Source organism: Microcebus murinus, chromosome 2, assembly GCF_040939455.1.
Source record: "Microcebus murinus isolate Inina chromosome 2, M.murinus_Inina_mat1.0, whole genome shotgun sequence".
Classification (NCBI taxonomy): Eukaryota; Metazoa; Chordata; class Mammalia; order Primates; family Cheirogaleidae; genus Microcebus; species Microcebus murinus.
This window is the reverse complement of record NC_134105.1, coordinates 96909320-96917512: the sequence shown is the minus strand read 5'-3', so window position 1 is coordinate 96917512 and position 8193 is coordinate 96909320. Positions and strand designations below refer to the sequence as shown.

Sequence of the window (8193 nt, the reverse complement as noted above, 5' to 3'; positions counted from 1 at the left end):
TTTGATCCTCACAGCAGAGATATGGGTTGATGTTTTCTCCATCTTTCAGAAGAGAAAAATGAGGTTATTTAACTTGCCCAAAGCCTTTCCACAGTAATGAGCAGAGTTGGGATTTGAACCTCCCCTGTAGCCAGCACACAATGGCATGTGGAAATTTTGGGCTGTTTCAATGATCACAACAGTGGGATTTATTTGCCTGTCTTTTAGAATTTGTAGTTGGAGTAAAAAGCAGCAACCTTCCCACTGATTTGTCAAACCTTCCCTACCCAAGGCTCATTCAGTATTTGCCTGGAGGGCGAATGCTATGTTATCTTACCACTAGATGGCAGGATTGCCTCAAAGATGCTTCTAAAAGCAGCCCCAAATCCAGGAATCTGGAAATTCGTTTTCCCTGGTGATTTTCACCCCTCCACAGTCAGCCTCTAGGCTATGCCTTTGGTCAGCTCTCATGTCACCTGGCTGCTCATAGTCCCCTGATCCTCTTTCATTGCCGATTTCCAATCTTGGACTGTGCCCCTCCTTTCCGGAAGGTAGTCACGGGTGAGCAACACAGTTGCTGGAGCATGAGGCCTGAATTCCAGTCTGTGGCCACTCACTTATGTCCCCACACTGTAATGAGAGCTAAATGACTTGATAGTTAAAAGGTGCTGGCAGTAGATAGAACAGTGGAGGTTCTCATAGGAGATTCTCAAGTTCCAATTCTCAAGTTCCAATAATTACTATCCTGGGCACCTTTTGAATCTAATCATTGCACTGAGCTAAGGGACATCCTCTCTTCCAAGGTGATATCCTTTAATATGAACTTTTAAGGCTTTAGCCTAAGTGAATTAATCGCAATGGAAGGATATAGGGCCACAGGCAGAGCTGTTGGAGGTAAGGTCTTTTGTAGTACCTCTTGAATTCCAGAGAATGGGTTGACGGGGAAGACAGGCCAGCCCAGGATCTGTTACCGGATCTACTGGGCAGCACCCTCAGGCTTGGAGGATGTTTCAGGACGAGTTTGTGAAGAGTTGTTGGTTTTATTCAGGTGGCCATGGGGTACCTGTGGAGCAATATGCTTGCTTAATTTGGACAAAGAAAAATGATGGGTCATTCCTGAGCTATCACAACCCAGCCTTTTAGAGAGCAAATGTAGTTCCACAAACAGAATAGAATGCCCCAGTCTCCCATGACAGAGGGCACTCTAGGCCCTCTGAGTCACTGCTGTCCTGCCCCGGCCCTGCTGCTTGAGTCACTTGAAGTTATTCTGGGATGTCAGGAGGAACCCTGGACTTTGCAGGAACCCTGGACTCAGCTTCAGGCTCATCATGGTTGAAGACCTACCTGAACCTTTGGAGCTGTGGTCAGGTTAATAGCAACCTTGGGTTGTTGAAAACTGAAGCCAAACCAGTCATGGATGGGGCTAGGTCAAGCCAAGGGCAGCCACAGCTACTTACAGGCTATAAGACCCTCTATAGTGGTTGTACCATGGCTGTGGGCAACTGTGGAATGAGTCCCAGGGAGGGACTCATGAAGCACCACTGAAGATCTTGGTCATAGGCCCAAGACTTGGGTCATGGGGCTGTATTGTTTGTCCTTTTTTTTTTATATATAGTGTCTAACATAGGAAAGGAAATGTGTCCTTCCTAACACTGAGTTTGCTACAGAGCTCAGATGTGGTTGGGAGCAGGTGAAGTTTCTGGATGGGGAAGTGAGTTAAGTAGCAAAAGCCAAGATCATGGAGAGAGTCAGGCGAGGATACAGGACAAGAGAGCAGGATCTCAGAACCTGCTGGGTGTCTGGGGTTGTGGTGTGGATGTCTATATGTGAGATGGCGTGGGATCCACTATCAACAGCCTGCTGATGTGAGAGCCTTTGGCATCTTGGAGACGGTTTATACTCTTTGAATGGTTTATGCTGATCCAGGATCAAACATAACTTATACGTGAGTTAGGTGGCACGGTGGCAGGCGAAGGATGATTGGAGCAGGAGGGAAAGTTTCTTCTACTGAGAAAGCAGCGATGTCCTCCCTACACCTGCCTACTATTGTGAGATCCTCTGCTCAGACACCAGGGTGCCTCACAGCTGAGCAATGATAAGGTGTGTCAAGAATGCAAGAGCTGCTCTATGACATTCCATTGTTGTCTCCTCATCTGCAACAGCCTAGCAACAGTCAAGGGCCGAGCATTGCACTTAGTGCCAGCAAATGATCAACGAGTGGTAGCATCATCCTCGATGATGACAATCAATAACACTTACATGTAGTAACTCATGAGGTAGGGGGCATCTTTATCTCCATTTCACAGATAGGGAAGCAGAAGCACTCAAAGAAAAAGTATGTTGTCCAAGATCATGTAGCTAACAAGCAACAGGGATTCAAAGCCAGGCATTCTACCCCCAGAGTGCACACTTAACTATTAGGTTTTTAATTAACACTCCAGAGAGTTTCCTGTAGATCAGAGGAGGGAGAGGTGACTTCTGCCCGGCATGACCAAGGAACTCTGTCAGACAGACAGGTATTTCAGCTGCCCTTGAACACATATTAAACTCTATTTTCTGTTCCCAGCCCTCGTCCTTGGATCTGAAACTGAGCCCACAGATCCTGTTGCATCATGAACTGGGGTACAGGTATTCAGCTGAGTAGGAGACCAAGGGTTGAGTGGGTGAGGAACTCTTAGAGATGTCCAAGTATTCAGGAAAGTTCTTTCCATTTTGTGAAGCTTTCCTCAGTGCTGCCAGGCAGAGTTGGCAAAGTGTGTGTGTGTGTGTGTGTGTGTGTGTGTGTGTGTGTGACAGAGAGAGAGAGAGAGAGAGAGAGAGAGAGAGAGAGAGAGAGAGAGAGAGAGAGAAACTTGTCACACTGTAGTGGGGTTGGTCCATTACAGTGTGGCCTTGCAAGACTTTAAGTTTCTTGAGGCCAGGAGCCCGGTTGTATTCATTCTTGAGTCCCACTGCTCAGCACAGAGCCCGGCACATAGTGGCAGCGTGATGTTTGTTTGTTGTAGAATTAGAGAGCAGATACTAAAACTCCACCTGAATGCTCAAAGAAGCAGGGGTAGAATGCAGTCTGACCATTCATTCCCACCTCTACCCAGGCTCTCCCTTCTCTCTCTCCTTGCCACCATGGTCCCACCCGAAGGGAGCAGCCAATTTAATGCAAAGGGCAGGGCATCTTTGGTTCTTGGACTGATGTTTACATTTCTGAATTTGCAAGGGCTTCAGCAGATCCAGGGGCCTAACTCCACGTGAGCACACCAGGTTATGTTGGCACAGTTAGCTCCATGGGGGTAGTTTTACTACGTCCTAAGAGTCTAATCAGACCCCTTCCTTTGCCCATCCCGGGCACCACTGACTCTCAGTTAGAGCCCAGGACTCTGAACGCTGGATGAGCTGCAGCAGGCCCATGTGGACTAAGTAGGCCGGCTACGGCGCTGTGCTACGGCCCTGTGGTAAGCGGAGCCTTTAGTGCCTCTGAAAGGCAGCTGCCTGACACTGCTCTTCTCCTCCTTAACGTCTGAATCTGCAAGTCCTCTTCCCTGAGAGTCATCTCTGCGTGTTCAGGGTTGATTCCCTGAACTGGGGACATTCAGGTTCCACAATGTGCTGCTGGGCTGCTCTTACACTTTGCCGAGGGGTGGCAGCAATCACTGGTTGTTCTTCACAACTCTTTGATTTCCAAGCTGCATAATCTGCTTCCTAGAGTCATGGGTTGTCTCTAATTTTATATATTAAACTACAGTTGACCCCACTGCTCAGGCTCCTACCCCAGTTACTTCCACGAAGAGTTGATCATCTAAGGCCTGAGGCATGGGAGGAGGAGGAAGAGAAGGCAGAGTGGAAACGACGCAGTCGTGGTCCTCCAGTAGCGGAGCAAGCTTAGGTTCCACTTTTTAAAAGTGGAATATCATTTATGCACAATAAAACTCACTCATTTTAAATGGACAGTCTGATGAGTTTTGACAAAGCAGGTGTAACTGCCACCACCATGATCAAGATAGTGAACATTTTCATCACTGCAGAAAGTTTCCGGTCTCTTTGCTGTCAGTGACCTCCCACCCACAGCATAGCTATGCCTGTTCTAGAACTTCAAATTTTTGGCATCAATGAAATATTTATTCATTTATTCATTCATTATTAAAGAGGCCAAAAAAGTCTAGCCTCTTTTACTCAACAAGATGCTTTTTGAGAGTCATCTATATTATTGCTTGCATGAGTAGTTTATCCTGTTTTTTTTATTGCTGAGCACTACATTGTATGGATATAATCCAATTTCTTTTTTTTTTTTTAATCCATCCACCTGTTTTGGGGCATTTGGATCATTTCCAGTTTTGGAGGGCTTTTACGAATAAAACTACTATGAACATTCTTACACAATTTTATTTGTGGACATGTTTTTTATTATTCTTAGATAAGTGCTTCCTGGTAAAATTGCAGAGTAACAGGGTAGGTGTGTTTTTAACATTGCAAGAAAAACTTGTCCAAAGTGGTCGTGCCATTTTACATTCCCACTTTCAGAGTACGAGAGTTCAGTTAGCTCACTTCACTTACGCTTCATTCTTATAGCGCATAGTCACTAATTAGAGAGAACAGTTCACACAATCATAAAATTGGTTCCTACAATCCAGTTTCAACAGTGTTCTGCTCCCCAGAGATGCTTCATATTTAAATAACCTTGATAGGAGAAGGGTTTTCAACAATTTGGGACCTTAGGCCCCAGCATGAAAATTTGGGAAGATTGTTCAAGGAGCCGCGAGGGAGGAAGGCAGGACAGTTCAGCCCACCATGCAGGAGCAAGCCCAACAACCACTTTGATGACAGCTGTTCAAACCAGATCACCATCATATCCAAGAGTGGCTTTGTAACAAGTCACTATTCCATCCCTGAGAGTAATCAGAGAATTTATTTGCAATCTGTTGGCTAATTGTTCCCATACTGAGCACAGATCTTAACGAAATGCCCCAAGTGACATTTAAATTTCTGGTCTCTATTATGAAACAGTTGATAAATTACCATGCTCATATCCTGCCAGTAGAGTTTAATTTAATTTGCTTAAGATTACAGCTGATTTCAGAGATCCCTAAAACAAAATATGATGTAAATATCACAAGCTATGTGGCACATGCTGAGAGGTAGGGACTGTGCCGGCAGAAGAGGGCTGCTGCACAGCACGCAGCAAGTCACATCATCACTGCCCTCGGCCTCAGGGGACTCAAAAGCGGAGTGGGAACAGTGATTCCTGTTTCTACCCACCTACCCACTACGGTGGTGGTGAGATTCAAATGTGATACAGCTGCACTTGAATCCTGGCTTTAACACACCCTACCAAGAGCTCCACCAAATCTGGGTTTTACTTTCCAAATCTGGCTTTTCATCCCTGTGAAGATAATATGCACCTTACACGGCTGTTATAAGAATTAGGTAACATAGATAAAGCACTCTCACAGTGGAGCTCAATAAATGACAGCCTCGATATAAGTAGGCTATTTGTCTAAATTACACAAGAGTGCCATCGACCCAATGGCACATTCACTCAGTTGACATCAGCCTTTGTTGACCACCTACTCTAAACCAGGTGCATGCTCTATCCTGCTGGTAAGTCTCACACTGTGACAGCAATGCTACCTGGGCTGTGATTTGTAACCCAAGATCCAGACTCCCAGGTGTCCCTAGTTCTCTGATCACATGGGGCCAACCCTCTCTTCAATACTAAACAGCAGACTGGCTCTAGCTCCCATCTCACGTAGAGTGGGAATTCCCATCCCTCCCTGTCCATATTTCCATGGACTCTCAGAGGACCTACATTTCTGTTACGTAATTGCATAAGAAGTGAGTTACAATGTAAGAATTATCTTACAATGTAAGGATGAACTTACATAAGAAGTAAGTTCCTGCTTCTGCTGAATTCTTGATCTTCATTTGTGTCTTGTCTCCGGTAGCTGTTTTCTTCTTTCCATTCTTCATTGACCCAAATGTAAAACACATCTTGTGTCTTTAATTAAGGTTATTTCCTTTTCTCTCTTATCACGTACAAATAATCAGGCTGATCTGCTGTTATTTATCTGAATACTGGTTTTATTCTAGTGTCCTGTATTTCTGCTCTTTTATTTTTCCTGTACTTCTTGTATAGAATGTCTTCTGATGTTTTCAGTTCTCTTAAATTCAGATAATCCTTTCATGTCTGTGCAAGCATATGACCTAATTATGTGTCTAGTCTGTTCATGTGTGAATATATACATATTGCAATGCATTTGTAAAACCATATGTTTCTACCTTTACATTAAAATTATTATATTGATTTTTATAATAATGTGCATGGGTGGGTTAAACAATCTATGGATTTAAGTTTAGGATGGTAAAGGGGGTAATGATGAAATATATATTCTAGAAAGAGGGTGTTGTGTCGCTGGTGTTGAGAACCAGTGTTACGGTTATCTCATGGGCGAATTGGAGAAACAGCTCTCTCTTCCTGCGGCTTCTCTTTGCTGGCCACCACCCTGGTTGGAGCAGGAGGTGTGTAGTGTGAACCCTTGGGAGCCTTCCTTTGTCTGGGAGCACTGAACATTTGCATGCCAGCCACTTCCCTGTCTCTGTGCTACATGCCAGCAGTGTCCCAGGATACTGTCTGGATGGCTGTTCCATGCCTCTCTGGGAGTTCTCAGAGACAGCACAAGGAAAACTGCTCCAGCTCCAGGCATGCTGTGGTCCTTCTGGAGCTGGGGGCTCCTGCCAGCACCTTGATCCCCCAGGTCCCCACCTTCTCTGGTTCCAGAACAGTAACAGGGTCAAGTTTAGGCACATCGTAACCTATCTGGTGAGATCCGGAGCATGCCCATGGGGTCCCAGCTCCTGTGCTGACAGCCTGGCTGACCCACCCACTCGCCCCCCCCCCCCACCCACAGGGTACATCTGCTGGAGACAGACCCGTAAATATTTACCTTTCATTAAATACGTCATCACTGCCATTCACTCAGGGTCTCGAGTGCTCGCACAGAAGCCGGGGGCTGGTGCTCAGGTGTCAGGAAAACGGTGAAAGTGTGATTCCTCCGAACTCCCTGCAGACGGTACTGTCCAGTTCTGCACCCCCAGAACCCAGGATAAGGCCCTGTCTGTGCTGAGACCCATCTTAGCCTTGGGCTTTGCTGGGTGGAATGGGAAAAGAACGAGCACTTTCCTGAAGTACAAATATACCTCCTCTGGGTTTCCAAGAATCTGGTACTAGTATGAAGAGATGCAGAAAGACACCAACAGTGACACAGGGCAGTGCTGCCCGATAAAACATGAGTGATGTTCATACAGAATATAATACCCACCGGCCGCACGTGGCCGCGGGCACTTTCAATGTGGCTAGTTCGACAGAGGAACTTAATTTTAAATCTTACTTAATATTCATTAGTTTAAATTTAAACATAAACAATCGCCTCTCGGCCTTTTGGCTAAGATCAAGTGTAGTAAATTTAAATGTAAACAATCACATGTGGCTAGTGGCTACTGGATTGAATAGGCAGATAGAGAGTATGGGACAAAAGCATTGATTGAGGGCCTCCAAATGTATATATGTTATACATTCCTTACATATATGTGTAACATGCGTAATTTATGTATGTACACAGATTATCCCCAACTTAGAATTATTCCGTTTACAATTTTTCAACTTTAAGATGGTGCAAAGTGATAGGCGCTCGGGAGACAGTGTACTTGGAGTGCCCACACAGCCATTCTGTTTTTCACTCCCAGTGCAGTAGTCAATAAATTACGTGAGATATTCAACCCTTTATTATAAAATAGCCTTTGTGTTAGATGATTTTTCCTACTGTAGGCTAATGTCAGTGTCCTGAGCATGTTTAAAGTAGGCCAGGCTAGCCACATTGTACGCCGAGGAACATCTGTATGTGAAAGTGAGCAGCAGAGTTTCAGAGAAGTGGTTAGAGTCGGAGCTGAACTGGAAGCTGCTGTTATTGGGAGCGGGATGGGAGGATGATAAGGGGAGGAGAATTTGCCTCAATGGAGTAAGCTAAGTTTCCCTGAGATCTTAGCACTTGGTGTCTAGTGTTCAAATTCAGTGGAATTAGATACATTCTAAACATTCTCATAAAGAAGATAATAAAATTGAGACAATATGCATTATTTTAATGTAATCCCTTGAATAGCTTAATTTTTACCTACTAAGTGGTCTCCGCACCAAGAGGTTTTAAATGTCAGCAGCAGAAGATAGTA

At 45.0% G+C, this 8193-nt stretch overlaps 1 pseudogene; it reads left to right on the top strand.

The window, feature by feature from the left end:
• The first annotated feature begins 7392 nt into the window (after window positions 1–7392).
• Window positions 7393–7568, top strand: LOC142869638 (uncharacterized; annotated as a pseudogene).
• Window positions 7569–8193: the final 625 nt, after the last annotated feature.